The sequence below is a fragment of the Somniosus microcephalus genome, chromosome 32 (assembly GCF_052327205.1).
Source record: "Somniosus microcephalus isolate GS21.2 chromosome 32, FLI_Smic_1.0, whole genome shotgun sequence".
In the NCBI taxonomy this organism is placed as follows: Eukaryota; Metazoa; Chordata; class Chondrichthyes; order Squaliformes; family Somniosidae; genus Somniosus; species Somniosus microcephalus.
In genome coordinates, this window is record NC_141018.1 from 37,552,939 (window position 1) to 37,570,561 (window position 17,623).

The following is a 17,623-nucleotide window of genomic DNA, read 5'->3' on the forward strand; positions in this document are numbered from 1 at the left end:
CCAAGCCTGGTCGAGGCCTGGCTCTCTCTCTCTCGCTCCAAGCCTGGTCGAGGCCTGGCTCTCTCTCTCTCTCTCTCGCTCCAAGTCTGGTCGAGGCCTGGCTCTCTCTCTCTCCAAGCCTGGTCGAGGCTGGCTCTCTCTCTCTCTCCCTCGCTCCAAGCCTGGTCGAGGCCTGGCTCTCTCTCTCTCTCTCTCTCGCTCCAAGCCTGGTCGAGGCCTGGCTCTCTCTCTCTCCAAGCCTGGTCGAGGCTGGCTCTCTCTCTCTCTCCCTCGCTCCAAGCCTGGTCGAGGCCTGGCTCTCTCGCTCCAAGCCTGGTCGAGGCCTGGCTCTCTCTCTCTCTCGCTCTCTCTCCAAGCCTGGTCAAGGCCTGGCTCTCTCTCTCTCTCGCTCTCTCTCCAAGCCTGGTCGAGGCCTGGCTCTCTCTCTCTCTCTCGCTCCAAGCCTGGTCGTGGCCTGGCGCTCTCTCTCTCTCCAAGCCTGGTCGAGGCCTGGCTCTCCCTCTCTCTCCAAGTCTGGTGGAGGCCTGGCTCTCTCTCTCGCTCCAAGCCTGGTCGTGGCCTGGCGCTCTCTCTCTCTCCAAGCCTGGTCGAGGCCTGGCTCTCCCTCTCTCTCCAAGTCTGGTGGAGGCCTGGCTCTCTCTCTCGCTCCAAGCCTGGTCGAGGCCTGGCTCTCTCTCTCGCTCCAAGCCTGGTCGAGGCCTGGCTCTCTCTCTCTCTCGCTCTCTCTCCAAGCCTGGTCGAGGCCTGGCTCTCTCTCTCTCTCTCTCGCTCCAAGCCTGGTCGTGGCCTGGCTCTCTCTCTCTCCAAGCCTGGTCGAGGCCTGGCTCTCTCTCTCTCTCGCTCCAAGCCTGGTTGAGGCCTGGCTCTCTCTCTCGCTCCAAGCCTGGTCGAGGCCTGGATCTCTCTCGCTCTCTCTCCAAGCCTGGTCGAGGCCTGGCTCCCTCTCTCTCGCTCCAAGTCTGGTGGAGGCCTGGCTCTCTCTTGCTCTTGCTCCAAGCCTGGTCGAGGCCTGGCTCTCTCTCTCTCTGTCTGCAAGCCTGGTCGAGGCCTGGCTCTCTCTCTCTCTCTCTCTCGCTCCAAGCCTGGTCGAGGCCTGGCTCTCTCTCTCTCCAAGCCTGGTCGAGGCTGGCTCTCTCTCTCTCTCCCTCGCTCCAAGCCTGGTCGAGGCCTGGCTCTCTCGCTCCAAGCCTGGTCGAGGCCTGGCTCTCTCTCTCTCTCGCTCTCTCTCCAAGCCTGGTCAAGGCCTGGCTCTCTCTCTCTCTCGCTCTCTCTCCAAGCCTGGTCGAGGCCTGGCTCTCTCTCTCTCTCTCGCTCCAAGCCTGGTCGTGGCCTGGCGCTCTCTCTCTCTCCAAGCCTGGTCGAGGCCTGGCTCTCCCTCTCTCTCCAAGTCTGGTGGAGGCCTGGCTCTCTCTCTCGCTCCAAGCCTGGTCGTGGCCTGGCGCTCTCTCTCTCTCCAAGCCTGGTCGAGGCCTGGCTCTCCCTCTCTCTCCAAGTCTGGTGGAGGCCTGGCTCTCTCTCTCGCTCCAAGCCTGGTCGAGGCCTGGCTCTCTCTCTCGCTCCAAGCCTGGTCGAGGCCTGGCTCTCTCTCTCTCTCGCTCTCTCTCCAAGCCTGGTCGAGGCCTGGCTCTCTCTCTCTCTCTCTCGCTCCAAGCCTGGTCGTGGCCTGGCTCTCTCTCTCTCCAAGCCTGGTCGAGGCCTGGCTCTCTCTCTCTCTCGCTCCAAGCCTGGTTGAGGCCTGGCTCTCTCTCTCGCTCCAAGCCTGGTCGAGGCCTGGATCTCTCTCGCTCTCTCTCCAAGCCTGGTCGAGGCCTGGCTCCCTCTCTCTCGCTCCAAGTCTGGTGGAGGCCTGGCTCTCTCTTGCTCTTGCTCCAAGCCTGGTCGAGGCCTGGCTCTCTCTCTCTCTGTCTGCAAGCCTGGTCGAGGCCTGGCTCTCTCTCTCTCTCTCTCGTTCCAAGCCTGGTTGAGGCCTGGCTCACTCTCGCTCCAAGCCTGGTCGAGGCCTGGCTCTCTCTCTCTCTCCAAGCCTGGTCGAGGTCTGGCTCTCTCTCGCTCGCTCCAAGCCTGGTCGAGGTCTGGCTCTCTCTCTCTCGCTCCAAGCCTGATCGAGGCCTGGCTCTCTCTCTCTCTCTCTCGCTCCAAGCCTGGTCAAGGCCTGGCTCTCTCTCTCTCGCTCCAAGCCTGGTCGAGGCCTGGCTCTCTCTCTCTCTCGCTCCAAGCCAGGTCGGGGCCTGGCTCTCTCTCTCTCGCTCCAAGCCTGGTCGAGGCCTGGCTCTCTCTCTCTCTCTCGCTCCAAGCCTGGTCGAGGCCTGGCTCTCTCTCGCTCCAAGCCTGATCGAGGCCTGGCTCTCTCTCTCTCGCTCCAAGCCTGATCGAGGCCTGGCTCTCTCTCTCTCTCTCTCGCTCCAAGCCTGGTCGAGGCCTGGCTCTCTCTCTCTCGCTCCAAGCCTGGTCGAGGCCTGGCTCTCTCTCTCTCTCTCTCGCTCCAAGCCTGGTCGAGGCCTGGCTCTCTCTCTCTCGCTCCAAGCCTGATCGAGGCCTGGCTCTCTCTCTCTCTCTCTCGCTCCAAGCCTGGTCGAGGCCCGGCTCTCTCTCTCTCGCTCCAAGCCTGGTTCAGGCCTGGCTCTCTCTCTCTCTCGCTCCAAGCCTGGTCGAGGCCTGGCTCTCTCTCTCGCTCCAAGCCTGGTCGAGGCCTGGCGCTCTCTCTCGCTCCAAGCCTGGTGGAGGCCTGGCTCGCTCTCTCGCTCCAAACCTGGTCAAGGCCTGGCTCTCTCTCGCTCCAAGCCTGGTCGAGGCCTGGCTCTCTCTCTCGCTCCAAGCCTGGTCGAGGCCTGGCTCTCTCTCTCGCTCCAAGCCGGGTCGAGGCCTGGCTCTCTCTCGCTCTCTCTCCAAGCCTGGTCGAGGCCTGGCTCCCTCTCTCTCGCTCAAAGCCTGGTGGAGGCCTGGCTCTCTCTTGCTCTTGCTCCAAGCCTGGTCGAGGCCTGGCTCTCTCTCTCTCTCTCTCTGTCTCCAAGCCTTGTTGAGGCCTGGCTCTCTCTCGCTCCAAGCCTGGTTGAGGCCTGGCTCTCTCTCTCGCTCCAAGCCTGGTCGAGGCCTGGCTCTCTCTCTCTCGCTCCAAGCCTGGTCGAGGCCTGGCTCTCTCTCTCTCTCGCTCCAAGCCTGGTCGAGGCCTGGCTCTCTCTCGCTCCAAGCCTGGTTGAGGCCTGGCTCTCTCTCTCTCGCTCCAAGCCTGATCGAGGCCTGGCTCTCTCTCTCGCTCCAAGCCTGGTCGAGGCCTGGCTCTCTCTCTCTCGCTCCAAGCCTGATCGAGGCCTGGCTCTCTCTCTCGCTCCAAGCCTGGTCGAGGCCTGGCTCTCTCTCTCTCGCTCCAAGCCTGATCGAGGCCTGGCTCTCTCTCTCTCTCTCTCTCGCTCCAAGCCTGGTCGAGGCCTGGCTCTCTCTCTCTCGCTCCAAGCCTGGTCGAGGCCTGGCTCTCTCTCTCTCTCTCTCTCGCTCCAAGCCTGGTCGAGGCCTGGCTCTCTCTCTCTCTCGCTCCAAGCCTGATCGAGGCCTGGCTCTCTCTCTCGCTCTCTCGCTCCAAGCCTGGTCGAGGCCTGGCTCTCTCTCTCGCTCCAAGCCTGGTCGAGGCCTGGGGCTCTCTCTCGCTCCAAGCCTGGTGGAGGCCTGGCTCGCTCTCTTGCTCCAAACCTGGTCAAGGCCTGGCTCTCTCTCGCTCCAAGTCTGGTCGAGGCCTGGCTCTCTCTCTCTCTCTCTCTCGCTCCAAGCCTGGTCGAGGCCTGGCTCTCTCTCTCTCTCGCTCCAAGCCTGATCGAGGCCTGGCTCTCTCTCTCTCTCTCTCGCTCCAAGCCTGGTCGAGGCCTGGCTCTCTCTCTCTCTCGCTCCAAGCCTGGTCGAGGCCTGGCTCTCTCTCTCGCTCCAAGCCTGGTCGAGGCCTGGGGCTCTCTCTCGCTCCAAGCCTGGTGGAGGCCTGGCTCGCTCTCTTGCTCCAAACCTGGTCAAGGCCTGGCTCTCTCTCGCTCCAAGTCTGGTCGAGGCCTGGCTCTCTCTCTCTCCAAGCCTGGTCGAGGCCTGGCTCTCTCTCTCTCGCTCCAAGCCTGGTCGAAGCCTGGCTCTCTCTCTCTCTCTCTCGCTCCAAGTCTGGTCGAGGCCTGACTCTCTCTCTCTCTCTCTCTCTCGCTCCAAGCCTGGTCGAGGCCTGGCTCTCTCTCTCCAAGCCTGGTCGAGGCTGGCTCTCTCTCTCTCTCTCCAAGTCTGGTGGAGGCCTGGCTCTCTCTCTCGCTCCAAGCCTGGTCGAGGCCTGGCTCTCTCGCTCCAAGCCTGGTCGAGGCCTGGCTCTCTCTCTCTCTCGCTCTCTCTCCAAGCCTGGTCGAGGCCTGGCTCTCTCTCTCTCTCGCTCTCTCTCCAAGCCTGGTCGAGGCCTGGCTCTCTCTCTCTCTCTCGCTCCAAGCCTGGTCGTGGCCTGGCTCTCTCTCTCTCTCCAAGCCTGGTAGAGGCCTGGCTCTCCCTCTCTCTCCAAGTTTGGTGGAGGCCTGGCTCTCTCTCTCTCGCTCCAAGCCTGGTCGAGGCCTGGCTCTCTCTCTCGCTCCAAGCCTGGTCGAGGCCTAGCTCTCTCCAAGCCTGGTCGAGGCCTGGCTCTCTCTCTCTCTCTCTCTCTCTCTAAGCCTGGTCGAGGGCTGGATCCCCTATCTGTGAATGATCCAGCTCTAGCTTTTCTTACATTTTAATTCCCCGCTGTCACAAGTTGGCTGATTCTGCCGATTTGACCTTCATATGAGCTTATCTCAAATACTTAAAAATCCTTCTAACTGAATTTAATTAGTGAAGCTATTGAAGCAGACAGTATATAAAGAAGAGGCGAGGAGCCAGCAGGGATGTCAGGTGAAGCTTTTTCACCTGGAAGGGTAATCGAGTTATCGAGTTGGTTACTAGGGAAGGGCATTGAAGAGCACCATATAATTAGTCGTGTTTCTGTAGTGAGATGTGATTGACAGAAATAGACAGAAGGCTTCTTGGGCCTAAAGATCATCCAATGGCCAGCTTACATTTGGTCACTGCCCCCAGTGTTTCAACTCAGAACCTCATTGTTGTACTCTCCACTTGCCTGGATGAGTGCAGCTCCAACAACACTCAAGAAGCTCGACACCATCCAGGACAAAGCAGCCCGCTTGACTGGCACCCCATCCACCACCTTAAACATTCACTCCCTCCACCACTGGCGTACCGTGGCTGCAGTGTGTACCATCTACAAGATGCACTGCAGCAACTCGCCAAGGCTTCTTCGGCAGCACCTCCCAAACCCGCGACCTCTTCCACCTAGAAGGACAAGGGCAGCAGGCGCATGGGAACACCACCACCTCCAAGTTCCCCTCCAAGTCACACACCACTCTGACTTAGAAGTATATCGCCGATCTTTCATCGTCGCTGGGTCAAAATCCTGGAACTCCCTCCCTAACAGCACTGTGGGAGTACTATCACCACATGGACTGCAGCAGTTCAAGAAGGCGGCTCACCACCACCTTCTCAAGGGCGATTAGGGATGGGCAATAAATGCTGGCCTTGCCAGCGACGCCCACATCCCATAAGCAAATTTAAAAAAAAGAATGGCAGGTCTAGACTTCAACCTGTCGCAGCATTCCCGAGAGAGGTCTTTGAGCAAGGCGTTGGGGTAATTTTGACTTTGAGCACTGGTGTAACTAAACAATATTTGACTGTTGGAAAGGAGCTTCGCACTCAATTAAATGTCACATTCGGTAGATTAAGACAACACAAGACTGAACTTTAACGTGACTTCACATTTTTCCTAATATTAATTTACTGACCTTACTTTGATTGTCAGCTCTTCTTTGTAGTGTTTGCATAAAAGTAATTCTACTAATTAGAGGAAGTGAGCTGGGATGCTAATTAATTTTCCAATTCATTACTACAATTAATTAAACACAATTTATTTGTGCATAATCCAATGTGGCTGCTGGGATATTAAAAAAAAGTGAACGCGGACACTGGGAATTGAAAACGTGACTGCTGTTTGACTGAGGTATGTGACAGTCACTGCTGGTCACGGGGCCCATCCGACAGGTTCAGGAACACGGGAACAGGAGGAGGCCATTCAGCCCCTCTAGCCTGTTACATAACTCGCTGTGCCTCCTAACTTAGCTTCAGCCTCATGGAGGTGTCTGGCAGTCGCTGCTGGTTACAGGGCCCATCAGACAGGCCTGGTGGTGCCCCAGTCACGTGAAAAATCCCACTTGCTTTACAGAGCTGATTTCACAACTAACGATGGAAAAGTATCAAAATGCTGCACTAGAGTTACACAGGATATACAGCACGGAAACAGGCCATTCGGCCCAATCAGTCCATGCCGGTGTTTATGCTCCACTCGAGCCTCCTCCCGTCTTTCCTCATCTAAATCTATCAGCCTAACCCTCTAGTCCTTTCTCACTCATATGCTTGTCCAGCCTCCCCTTAAATGTATCTATACTATTTGCCTCAACCACTCCCTGTGGTAGCGAGTTCCACATTCTCACCACTCTCTGGGTAAAGAAGTTTCTTCTGAATTCCCTATTGGATTTCTTGGTGACTATCTTATATTGATGGCCTCTAGTTTTGCTCTTCCCCACAAGTGGAAACATTCTCTCTGTATCCACTCTATCAAAACCTTTCATCATTTTAAAGACCTCTGTTAGGTCACCCCTCAGCCTTTTTTCAAGAGAAAAGAGACCCAGTCTGTTCACCCTTTCCTGATATGTATACCCTCGCATTTCTTGTGTCATCCTTGTAAATCTTCTCTGCACCCTCTCCTATATCCTTTTTATAAAATGGTGACCAGAACTGTGGACAGTACTCCAAGTGTATTAGTTTGCAATTCAAGCATCGATATAGTTTTATTAAAGTTAAAATGAATGTTTAACTTTTATTATTTTAATGTTGGTTATCCCTCCGCCGAGTGACACTGATTGGTTTTCACCTGGTTGACCGCCTTGCCTTTTCCCATTCTCCACTTCCCATAAACTCCAACTTGTCCAAAGCTATGTTGTCTGCACCCTGTCCATACCAAGCCCTACTCGTCCGTCACTGCCATCCTCACTCCCCTACACTGGTCCCCTACCCTCCCCCCTGGTGCTGTGAATTTAAAGTCCTTGGCCCTCCCGCCCCTCCTGCACCCTCTGGTCCTCTGACTTGGTCCTTCTGTGCATCACTCCCTCCCTTCGCCCCTCTATTATAGAATCATAGAGTGTAGAGGAGTCCATTCGGCCCATCGTGTAAGGGGGCCTTCTCCCCCTGGGCCCCCCAGCCTCAGCCATACTCTCTCGAACTCCCTCCCTAATCCCCGCTCTCTCTCCACTTCTTTCTTCACCTTTCAGAATCCTTCTGAAAACCCATCTTTTCAACTTAGGCCATGTCATCCTTGGATACAGTGTCTTCATTTTACCTGTTTATTTTCCCCTCTTTGTGAAGCAGCTTGGGATATTTGCTGCTTTAGAAGGTGTGATAAATGCCAGCTGGTGTCTGCTGGTCTTCAGCTGGTGTCTGCTGGTTTTGTAACAACAGTAATTACTCCTGTGAGGGAGATAAACCCACTTTATCCTTTTTAACATCCAGCTGGCCACGATCACCCCGTGAGGTCCAGCATTGACCACAGGGTAACTGTGAGGACTAGCGCTGACCACGGAGCGACCGTGAGGACCAGCGTTGACCACGGAGTGACCGTGAGGTCCAGCATTGACCACGGAGTGACCGTGAGGACCAGCATTGACCACGGAGTGACCGTGAGGACCAGCGCTGACCACGGAGTGACCGTGAGGACCAGTGCTGACCACAGAGTGACCATGAGGTCCAGCATTGACCACGGAGTGACCGTGAGGACCAGCATTGACCACGGAGTGATCGTGAGGTCCAGCATTGACCACGGAGTGACCGTGAGGATCTGCGTTGACCACGGGGTGACCGTGAGGACCAGCATTGACCACGGGGTGACCGTGAGGTCCAGCGCTGACCACGGGGTGACCGTGAGGACCAGCGCTGACCACAGGGTGACCGTGAGGACCAGCGCTGACCACGGGGTGACCGTGAGGACCAGCGTTGACCACAGGGTGACCGTGAGGGCTAGCACTGACCACGGAGTGACCGTGAGGACCAGTGCTGACCACGGGGTGACCGTGAGGGCTAGTGCTGACCACGGAGTGACCGTGAGGACCAGCGTTGACCACGGGGTGACCGTGAGGTCCAGCATTGACCATGGGGTGACCGTGAGGACCAGCGTTGACCACGGAGTGACCGTGAGGACCAGCGCTGACCTTGGATGGCCTCATCGGCCAAGGGTACCCTATTTATTTTGGCTTCTCCAACTTCAGGAGTTGTACCTCGCAGTAAATAGAGACTGGGGCAGCGAGCACAGCCCTGTTGAAGCATGCGTGGCCCGAGTCAGTGCTGGAATCATGTCACCAATCTCTTCCCGGAGCTGTTTTGCTGTTCACAGCGGTACTGGGTGAAGGAGGAATCATCAGCAACGTTCCCACTAAGCTGAGTGGCCACACAACGGCCTGGAGGTCCCGCGCAGGCCGCTCATCGGCATTTACGGGGAAGAAACCGCGCAAGTGTGAGAATTTGAATGAGCTGCGCAGCCAGTTTAAGGGACTGCGCATAAAAAAAATTAGAGGGAACATTGGTGATCAGCGCAGAGATTACATGATGACTCGCATTTCTCCAGCGCCTTTCACATCCCCCGGACGTCCCAAAGCGCTTTACAGCCAATGAAGTACTTTTGAAGTGTAGCCACTGTTGTAATGTAGGAAACGCGGCAGCCAATTTGTGCACAGCAAGCTCCCACAAACCGCAATGAGAGGCACGACCAGGTAATTAAAAATAACAATGTTTGAGATATAGCCGAGAACTCTCCTGCATTTCTTCCAAAAGTATTGCCATGGGATCTTTTATACCCATCTGAATGTTGAACATCTTATCCGAAAGCTGGCAAATAAGGAGGAGTTAGATATATTTCTTAAGGCTAAAGGGATCAAGGGTTATGGGGAGAAGGCAGGGACAGGGTACTGAATTTGGATGATCAGCCATGATCTCATTGAATGGCGGAGCAGGCTCGAGGGGCCGAATGGCCTACTCCTACTCCTATCTTCAATGTTTCTATGTTTAAATCTGACAGTCCGGCATTTAACACATTGCTGTTTGTGGGAGCTTGCTGTGCGCAAATTGGCTGCCGTGTTTCCTACATTACAACAGTGACTACACTTCAAAAGTACTTCATTGGCTGTAAAGCGCTTTGGGACGTCTGGAGGTCGGGAAAGGCGCTATAGAAATGCACGTCTTTGATGATTTGAGTATCTGTCCGGCCAATGCTCAATATTTAGGCTCGGACATGATGAATGGCCATTTGGCTACCAGATAGGGTCGCACTCTTGGAGGTGGCATCACATGACCTCCTGCCACCAACTGCCCCGCCCGCACTCTCCCGCCATTGATCGACCAACACGTCAATCCTCGCAGCTCCCCGCCTTCCCACAGCCAATCGGAAAGCCAATAGACTCTTCATTACCTGATTGGATGACTTTTTGACCATCAGTCAAACATCCTTTTTTCCCCATCTCTCATATTTTTATTACTAATAAACAAAGTGTGCAAAGAATTTGGTTTAATGCCCTTGCGATGATTTTTCTCTCGGTTGTCGCTCGCAGCCATGCCCTGGAGATTAATCTGTGATTCCTGGAGACTCCAGGCCAATCCCGGAGTGTTGGCAACCCCCTGGTGCCAGAGGGAGACGGGCATCTGGCGTGGGTCAGTCCCATCGGGAGGGGAGGGCTGAATATTAAGAAGAAACCAGCTCCAGCTCCAACACCCTCAGACACACTTACAGATGGCAGTAGCTCCCCTGAGGAATGCACGGTGGGATATTCAACCACGGGGTGCACCAGCCTGCTGTTCAAATCCGAGAAGTAATTGACACAAGTGCTGGGAAGGGGCGATGGGAAGGGGGTCCTAGCCCCAGAAGCTGCCGGCAAGCACAGGGGGGGCCAGTGGGAGGTGCGACTGTTCCAGCAGAGCCTCGTTCAGCCTCTGCACTACCAGCAGGCGAGTGAGTAACAGAATCCAGGACAGCACCGGACCAGACCCAGACCCAGCCGAGTGGTGAGCTGTGCGAGAGAAGGCGACTAAAGGTGTCCCCTGGGGAGGAGAGAGAGAGAGAGAGCTGCTTTTGTTGTCAGGGACTTTTATTGCAAAAGGGGGAAAGCTGTGCAATTGTTTAGGGGGGAAGAAAATGCAAAAAAAAAGCCGGAAAATGGATCAGGACCTGTAAACTGCACAGATTGAGTTGGATTCTATCACTCGATTCCGGGCAGCGTGTCCCTTAAGTAGCAAATTAAAAGCACCTCGCACAGGACGGGGCTGAACTGAAGGTTGCTGATCAGCTGGGAGTGCATTCTTGCTCAAGGGAGGAGAAGGAATCCAAAAAAACACACACACACGGGGCGCGGGCAGCGGCTCAGATAAAAGGATAATGTTTGCCCAACCTGACTCGGGAATGTGCAATCACTAAGTGAAGAATCTCCTGTGAAGGCAGACTTTCACCAGCACTGCCCCTGCGGAGCAGCTTCTCCCCAAACCGTGTGTGTGTCTGTCTGTCTCTCCATTTAATTTTTACATCCAGACTAGCGGAGGGCGAGAGAGGTACCACAGTCAGGAATTCTCAACCCTGCTCTTTATTCTGGGTGTTATGTTGGAGCTGCAACGGGTGAAAAATCGGCCGGCGAACTGGGTAAGTGTCTTGTCAATTGAGAAAATGTGGGAGCTTGTTGTTGCGGGGTGTGTGTGTTGTGTGTGTGTGTGTAAGAGCCGTGTGTGTGAGAGAGCCTTGTGTGTGTGTGTGTGTGTGTGTCAGAGCCTTGTGTGTGTGTGTCAGAGCCTTGTGTGTGTGTGTGTGTGTGAGAGCCTTATGTGTGTGTGTGTGTGTGTGTGTCAGAACCTTGTGTGTGTGTGTGTGTGTCAGAGTCTTGTGTGTGTCAGAGCCTTGTGTGTGTGTGTGTGTCAGAGTCTGTGTGTGTGAGCCTTTGTGTGTGTGTGTGTGTGTCAGAGCCTTGTGTGTGTGTGTGTGTGTCAGAGCCTTTGTGTGTGTGTGTGTCAGAGCCTTGTGTGTGTGTGTGTGTGTCAGAGCCTTTGTGTGTGTGTGTGTGTGTCAGAGCCTTTGTGTGTGTGTGTGTGTGTGTCAGAGCCTTGTGTGTGTGCGTGTGTGTCAGAGCCTTGTGTGTGTGTGTGTCAGAGCCTTGTGTGTGTGCGTGTGTGTGTGTGTGTCAGAGCCTTGTGTGTGTGTCAGAGTCTTGTGTGTTTGTGTGTGTGAGAGCCTTGTGTGTGTGTGTCAGAGCCTTGTGTGTGTGTGTGTGTGTGTGTCAGAGCCTTGTGTGTGTGTGTGTGTGTCAGAGCCTTGTGTGTGTGCGTGTGTGTGTGTGTCAGAGCCTTGTGTGTGTGTGTCAGAGCCTTGTGTGTGTGTGTGTCAGAGCCTTGTGTGTGTGTGTCAGAGCCTTGTGTGTGTGTGTGTCAGAGCCTTGTGTGTGTGTGTCAGAGCCTTGTGTGTGTGTGTGTGTCAGAGCCTTGTGTGTGTGTGTGTGTGTGTGTGTCAGAGCCGTGTGTGTGTGTGTCAGAGCCTTGTGTGTGTGTGTGTGTGTGTGTGTGTCAGAGCCGTGTGTGTGTGTGTGTGTGTGTGTGTGTGTCAGAGCCTTGTGTGTGTGTGTGTGTGAGAGCCTTGCCTGTTTAGCTGGGCTTCCAGCACTCTGCATGGGGAAGAGGGGGAGAGAGACACACACACGAAGCAAATCAGCTTTGCCTCGAGAGCTCAACTTAATCTAATGATGTGAGCAGACATAATATTGGTGTTATTCTGAGGCGTGCATATTCATCAGCTGCGGCCGGGCACTTGCGCTGGGTAAACCCGGGGGATTGCAATGATGCCTGGCTGGGAATGTGTCCGAAGACCAGAGGAGGGTCGGAGCCGCAGCGAGATGGTAAAATGCACCCGGCAAAAATTAAAATACCGAGGTGTCGCATCTTCGCAACTTTTGCATCCAGCTGTTCCAAAAAACACCCCAGGGATTGGGTGATTTTTTAAATATAGATGTTCCTCCTGTAGTGGGTCCTGCTCTGGTTCCCCCTGCACAGTGCCTCGCACTTGTCGGGGTGAGGTTGTGTGGAGAGGGGGGAAGAAGCGAGCTGCCTCTGCAGATCTAGAGAGGGATAAATCGGGAGGCTGCGGGAGGGGTTGGCTGGGAAGGTTGGCGGGGAGATTGGGGCCATCTGGTGCAGGGCGGCATGTTCCAGGGGTCTGTCAGAGTCTGTCACCGCTCTGATCACAGTCTCTCTCTCCGGGTCCCTCTCTCTTTTGGAAAGAAAGATCAGTGAAAATATGTGCTCCACGTATGAAGTGTCTCACTGGCTCATACAGCGAGCCTGCACTGGGCCAGTTAGTGAGGAGAAGTGCATTCACACAGATGCAGCTCGGCAGCCAAGGGAAACAGTTTGACATTGAGAATATTTGCTGGTTAAGGACACGGAAAAAAAAGCCCTTTTTGATTTTTGAGGTTGACGTTTGACCATAAAGATTTCTGCTGAAGCACAAGCCAGCAAGCCCAGCTGGAGAGCAAGCTCAGCCTAAAAGAGCTCTTAATCTTTTCTAGTCAAATCAACCCCTTTCCCTTTTGTTCCCTATTGTGAAAAATTATCACCAACGTCACTCTCTCCTGCCTCGGTTATATATTTATCTTCATTAAAAATTAGCAAACCTCAGAAGCCGCTCCGTTCTGCCAGCTCTAATTGTGGCGTTTGCTGTCGATTTGTTTAGAAGTCTCTTTCAGATTCTATTAGGTGAAAAGGGGCATTTAATGCAGGATAGGGTGTGGGGGGCACAGGATTCTCCGGCTCTCAGTGTGGTTGGGAACGAGCTGGTTTGCATGCTGTGAATTACGCTCTGTGAACACGGACTGACCAAAGTAAGAGGGTGGCAGATGGTGATGGGAGGGGTGCATGCAGGCCATTATGTTTATAGTAACGGGGATTTTCACACTGAATGTTTCTGTCACCGTGGAGTACACGAGTGGCAAGTGCCCGGCGCCTGTGGGTTCTACAGCAGTCTGCACGCCCTGGATTCTGAGTGATTGGCAGTATTTTTGTTCTGCTTCTCCCAGTTTTCTCCTTTCCTGTGGGGAGGGGTTCACCCACACTTACTTGAGACTTGAGCGCATAATCCAGGCTGACACTCCCAGTGCAGTACTGTGGGAGCGCCGCACTGTCGGAGGGACAGTACTGAGGGAGCGCCGCACTGTCGGAGGGACAGTACTGAGGGAGTGCCGCACTGTCGGAGGGGCAGTACTGAGGGAGCGCCGCACTGTCGGAGGGGCAGTACTGAGGGAGAGCTGCACTGTCGGAGGGTCAATACTGAGGGAGCGCCGCACTGTCGGAGGGGCAGTACTGAGGGAGCGCCGCACTGTCGGAGGGGCAGTACTGAGGGAGTGCCGCACTGTCGGAGGGACAGTACTGAGGGAGCGCCGCACTGTCGGAGGGTCAGTACTGAGGGAGCGCCGCATTGTCGGAGGGACAGTACTGAGGGAGCGCCGCACTGTCGGAGGGTCAATACTGAGGGAGCGCCGCACTGTTGGAGGGTCAGTACTGAGGGAGCGCCGCACTGTCGGAGGGGCAGTAGTGAGGGAGCGCCGCACTGTCGGAGGGGCAGTACTGAGGGAGCGCTGCACTGTTGGAGGGGCAGTACTGAGGGAGCGCCGCACTGTCGGAGGGACAATACTGAGGGAGCGCCGCACTGTCATAGGGGCAGTATTGAGGGAGCGCTGCACTGTCGGAGGGGCAGTATTGAGGGAGTGCTGCACTGTCGGAGGTGCTGTCCTTCGGATGAGACATTAAAACTGAGGCCCCGTCTGCTCTCTCAGGTGGACGTAATAGATCCCACGGCACTATTGTGTGCAGCTGCACATTACCCGGTGGTAAATGACCACTAGCGATGCTCTCACCTGCTACTCTGCCCACCCTTCCACTTCCTGCCCCCATGACATTTAATGAAGTGTGTTTTTGGGTGAATGAAATCTCCCAGGCTCAGCAGTATTTCCCTTATCCCAGAGGCTCCAGCAGTTTCTGGTTCCCAGCAACATTCTATTTCTGGCACTTCACCAACCAGGACGAACCAGAATCCAGGGGCTGACTTCCACTTATCAAGGACAGTCTCTTCTTGCTCCAGGAGTTCCCCTGAGTAACTGCCTGTCACCAGGCTGAGAGCGGCAGAGTCCCATCTCTCTCTGGCTGATCCAAACTTATACCATGCTCTCAGTGACCACATCCAGGTGTCCTGGCCAATGTTTATCCCTCCACCAACATCATTAGAAGAATACAGATTCTCTGGTCATTATCTCGTTGTCTGTGGGAGCTTGCTGTGCGTAAATTGGCTGCCGCGTTTCCTACATCACAACAGTGACGACACTTCAAAAGTACTTCATTGGCTGTAAAGTGCTTTGGGACGTCCCGAACTGGAGAAAGGCGCTATAGAAATGCAAGTCTTTCTTTGTTTCTAATACTGAGCGACTGGCATCCTTGGAGTCAGCCTGCCGCAGGGACCCAGTCCCTCAGGAGATGGCAGAGAAAGATAATGAGAAGAACAGGAGCGTGAGCCTACAGATTGGAAGGAACTGGGTTCCCATGGCTCAGTGGATCTGGGGCGGAGTCCCAGCAACAACAGCCAAGGCCAAGCTGATCAACCCCTTCATATACGGGCTCGGCAATGATCTGGTTGGGAATGGGATTGGAGATTATTGAGGATAGGGACAGATTGAATTCATTAAATATTCCATGAAACGCGATGGTTCCTGCCCAGTTGGGCGGGAGAATGTTGTGTATAGATGGTAACAGAGAAGGAGTGAATAGTCAAACTGTGAGGGTGGAGAATTATTCTGGAGTTTTGCTCACTTTCAATTGTCCAGGGCGTATTTATGTAGATATTTCTCTCAGTAAATTAAATGGGTGGGTAGAGTCCATGATAGGGGAGAGTGTACACGGGCTGTGGGAGGAGATTAAATGGGTGGGTAGAGTCCATGATAGGGGAGAGTGTACACGGGCTGTGGGAGGAGATTAAATGGGTGGGTAGAGTCTGTGATAGGGGAGAGTGTACACGGGCTGTGGGAGGGGATTAAATGGGTGGGTAGAGTCCGTGATAGGGGAGAGTGTACATGGGCTGTGGGAGGAGATTAAATGGGTGGGTAGAGTCTGTGATAGGGGAGAGTGTACACGGGCTGTGGGAGGAGATTAAATAGGTGGGTAGAGTCCATGATAGGGGAGAGTGTACACGGGCTGTGGGAGGAGATTAAATGGGTGGGTAGAGTCCATGATAGGGGAGAGTGTACACGGGCTGTGGGAGGAGGTTAAATGGGTGGGTAGAGTCTGTGATAGGGGAGAGTGTACACGGGCTGTGGGAGGAGATTAAATGGGTGGGTAGAGTCTGTGATAGGGGAGAGTGTACACGGGCTGTGGGAGGAGATTAAATGGGTGGGTAGAGTCTGTGATAGGGGAGAGTGTACATGGGCTGTGGGAGGCGATTAAATGGGTGGGTAGAGTCTGTTATAGGGGAGATTGTACATGGGCTGTGGGAGGAGATTAAATGGGTGGGTAGAGTCTATGATAGGGGAGAGTGTACATGGGCTGTGGGAGGAGATTAAATGGGTGGGTAGAGCCTGTGATAGGGGAGAGTGTACATGGGCTGTGGGAGGAGGTTAAATGGGTGGGCAGAGTCCGTGATAGGGGAGAGTGTACATGGGCTGTGGGAGGCGATTAAATGGGTGGGTAGAGTGTGATAGGGGAGAGTGTACATGGGCTGTGGGAGGCGATTAAATGAGTTGGGTGGAGTCCATGATCAAGTAGACTGGACATGTGCTGTGGAACAGGTAGGTTTGATGGACTGGCCTTGTCTTGTTCTTTGCTTTCTCATGTTCTCAGCTTTCTTTAGTTCCTGTAGAATCAGAAGTCTATCCCATGAATCTTTGTGAATATTTAACTGCATCCAGGTTCAGTGTACTAAGCACCCAGTTTATTGGAACCGTATCTGCAGTCGGGGCACTGGGTGGCAGTCTACACCAATAGTAAGAGCCTTCACTGTGCTAGATGGCAGTGTGTCCCTTAAGTTATCAGCTCAAAATGTGAATGAAATCTGAAGCTCTATTTAGGTTGCGTTTCCTCTCTGTACACACAATGGGGGATCAACAATTATATTTTTTAGGCTTTGCTAAGGAAGGTGCTTAAGCCAATTTGATCCAACCCTATTGTCTTCCCATCACAACTTTAACATCCAAATGGACAGGCAGTCGGGCTCGGTTTATCATCTTGTCTGAAGAATGGCACCTCCAACAATGCAGCACTCCCTCAGTACTGCACAGGAGTGATAGATTATTATGGGCTGAATTCGTAGAGTGGGGCTTGAACCCACAGTGTTCTGACTCGCAGGCAACTGAGCCTAGGTGACAATGGAATGGAATGATTTATTTATTCGTTCATGGGATGTGGGTGTTGCTGGCAAGGCCAGCATTTATTGCCCTTCCCTAGTTGCCCTTGAGAAGGTGGTGGTGAGCCGCCTTCTTGAAACACTGCAGCCCGTGTGGTGAAGGTACTCCCACAGTGCTGTTAACGAGTGAGTTCCAGGATTTTGACCCAGCGACGATGAAGGAACGGCGATATTCTTCCAAGTTAGGATGGTGTGTGACTTGGAGGGGAACTTGGAGGTGCTGGTGTTCCCATGCACCTGCTGCCCTTGTCCTTCTAGGTGGAAGAGGTCGCGGGTTTGGGAGGTGCTGCTGAAGAAGCCTTGGCGAGTTGCTGCAGTGCATCTTGTAGATGGTACACACTGCAACCACGGTGCGCCGCTGGTGGAGGGAGTGAATGTTTAAGGTGGTGGATGGGGTGCCAATCAAGCAGGCTCCTTTGTCTTGGATGGTGTCGAGCTTCTTGAGTGTTGTTGGAGCTGCACTCATCCAGGCAAGTGGAGAGTATTCCATCACACTCCTTACTTGTGCCTTGTAGATGGTGGAAAGGCTTTGTGGATTCAGGAAGTGAGACACTCGCCGCAGAATACCCAGCCTCTGACCTGCTCTTGTTGCCACAGTATTTATATGGCTGGTCCAGTTAAGTTTCTGGTCAATGGTGACCCCCAGGATATTGATGGTGGGGGATTCGGTGATGATAATACTGTTGAATGTCAAGGGGTGGTGGTTTAGACGCTCACTTGTTGGAGATAGTCATTGCCTGGCACTTGTGTGGCGCGAATGTTACTTGCCACTTATCAGCCCAAGCCTAAATGTCGTCCATGTCTTGTTGCATGTGGGCATGGACTGCTTCATTATCTGAGGAGTTGTGAATGGCACCGAACACTGTGCAGTCATCAGCGAACATTCCCACTTCTGTCCTTATGATGGAGGGAAGGTCATTAATGAAGCAGCTGAAGATGGCTGGGCCTAAGACACTCTCCTGAGGAACACCTGCAGCGATGTCCTGGGGCTGTGATGATTGACCTCCAACCATCACAACCATCTTCCTTTGTGCTCGGTATGACTCCAGCCAGTGGAGAGTTTTCCCCGATTCCCAT

At 54.2% G+C, this 17,623-nt stretch overlaps 1 long non-coding RNA gene across 2 annotated transcripts in view; it reads left to right on the plus strand.

Moving 5' to 3' along the window:
* The first annotated feature begins 10,132 nt into the window (after positions 1 to 10,132).
* Positions 10,133 to 17,623, plus strand: part of LOC147097446 (uncharacterized) — a 463,039-nt gene continuing 455,548 nt past the window's right edge. For both annotated transcript variants that reach the window (XR_015074385.1, XR_015074384.1), the window contains exon 1: positions 10,133 to 10,762. This is a non-coding gene — a long non-coding RNA (uncharacterized LOC147097446). The remainder of the gene's footprint in view (positions 10,763 to 17,623) is intronic.